This window comes from Fukomys damarensis, unplaced genomic scaffold (genome assembly GCF_012274545.1).
Source record: "Fukomys damarensis isolate Sample0158 unplaced genomic scaffold, DMR_v1.0_HiC HiC_scaffold_14, whole genome shotgun sequence".
Lineage (NCBI taxonomy): Eukaryota > Metazoa > Chordata > Mammalia > Rodentia > Bathyergidae > Fukomys > Fukomys damarensis.
The window spans coordinates 51,516,484-51,518,565 of NW_022900926.1; the positions used below are offsets into that span (position 1 = coordinate 51,516,484).

Consider the following 2,082-nt stretch of genomic DNA (forward strand, 5'->3'; position numbering starts at 1 on the left):
GAAACTGCCTTTCAACGATGCCTCTAGTGGCTAAGGGGATGTGGAGGTCATCCATGTTCACTTGTGACTCACTGCTGCTCTGCTTTTAGAGCTGGCCCCCTCTGCCTCTTTTTTTTTTTTTTTTTTTTGCCTCTTTTCTTTTTTGTTTTTTATTTTAGAGGCCAAGTTTCATAAAATTTTTTACTTGAAAAATGTTTTTACAAAATATTCTTCCAATCAAAGACTTTCCCATAGGGTAAATGTAGCTTTCTGCCTTAAAGATTACAGTATTACATCCCAAGGAGAGAGGATTTTTCAAATAGCCACCTACCTGCAAAACCTATAAGGGAAGTAGATTTTTTAAAAAGTGCCTTTAAAATGCAAAAGCAAGTAATATAATTATTGAATCCGTTGAAATTTTAAAAGTTTCTTTAAAATGGTCTATATGGTATGCAAAATATCACAGCTGGCACAAAACTGATTGTATTTAAGTTGAAACACAAAAACAATGCATATGAACAGTATTCTTTGAAAAATAATTTGAAATACTACCACTGCATCATAAGACCAACTCAGAAAATATTGAAAGAATTAACAAGCACCCTGAATATTAAAGTGTTCACACATTTACTTTGAATTTTTTTTTAGTACCACTCACTGATTAGGATAAAAATGTTTCTGCCAAACTAACTCGGGATGCCTTTATTTCACACTACATGTAACGTATTTTGCTATGTATATTCTAAAAATGCACAACTAGGTTTTCAGACATAAAGTCTCAATTCCTAGCTTTTTTGTCGCTATCTGGCAGCTTTGAACTTTGAAACCCTTTTTGTAGTTTCCTCTGCTGCTTCCGACAGAATTTCTTTTCTCTTTGGAATGGTGGGTAGAACAGGATGAGCAATGGCTGGGTGTGGTGTTAAGGAGGATGATAAAAATTCTTTTTCTATGACAGTTCCAGAAAAAGCCTTAGGTGCTCCCGAGGAGGGCAATGGTTTCTTTTGATGATTTTCTTCTTGTGGTTCCTCTTCCAAAATACTCTCACTGGTGTCACTGCAAGTGGCTTCTGATACTCCTCAGAACTCCCCCCTTTCATCAAATTCAGTAGCACTGCTTTCACTGCAAACACTGTTCTCTCTGCTTTGAGACCTGAGAATTGATTTACAGGGACATATTCCCCATTCACAACACCAACAAAAACTCTGTAAATGTCAGCAGGGGTTCTGACTGTAGGCAGCTGGTGGGCAGAATGACCACTGCCTGAGTTGTTTTTTCGTTTACGTTTGGCTTCTTTCTTTTCACCGAATTTTAAAATAGTATTTCCCCCAGTATTTATTTGAACCCTCTTCGGTTCAACAGTACGAGAAAAGTGTATGGTTGGTACAGAATTATCTCCCACCCCTGAAGCATCACGGTCATTTTCATTATCACTACTACCACCATCATCTTCTTCATCATAGTCATCATCATCTTCATCACTGTGATAAGAATCTGAACCATTCCCTGAACGGTTCAATTGACTATTCACGTGACTTCCCAATAGTTTTGAACTGACTACACCTTTAGGGCAAGAGCTGGGAGCAAAGGAGGCTGTTACTTGGTGCATCACATTCAAGTTTGCGTTTTGATCTTCTCTCTCCCCAGGAGAGGTTGCTGTGTCTTTTCCATTTGTAATCACAGTCAAGTTCACCCAGTAATTCTTCTTGTCTGTCTAGTTCTTCAAGTCTAGCCCACAGTTCCTTATCAGCAAGAAAATCCTGGGATTTTACATCTACAAAATCTGCTTCAAAAATAGCTGAAGTCTTTGGTTTATAATGAGGTTTATGAGCAATTCGTTGTTTTCCTTTAAATTCGAAGTCAGTTTTAATTTCTTCCCTTATGTCAACAATATCACCTGCAGCATCACTCATTTTCTGCAAATCTTTTGTGAATTCAACTCTGTATTAAAAAATTTTCATTACTTTTAAAAAATCATCTATTGTTTTTCTTGTATCAATGCTGGATTTTCTCTTGGCAGTTAGTGACCACCTTTTCCTGCCCCTCGCTGAGTCGCGCCACCGCGGCCGAGACGTGGGGCTCGGGTCAGCCGGGGCCGCCGGGGCC

At 38.5% G+C, this 2,082-nt stretch overlaps 1 pseudogene; it reads right to left on the reverse strand.

The window, feature by feature from the left end:
• Positions 1-764: 764 nt before the first annotated feature.
• LOC104874291 overlaps positions 765-2,082 on the reverse strand; it is an 18,182-nt pseudogene continuing 16,864 nt past the window's right edge.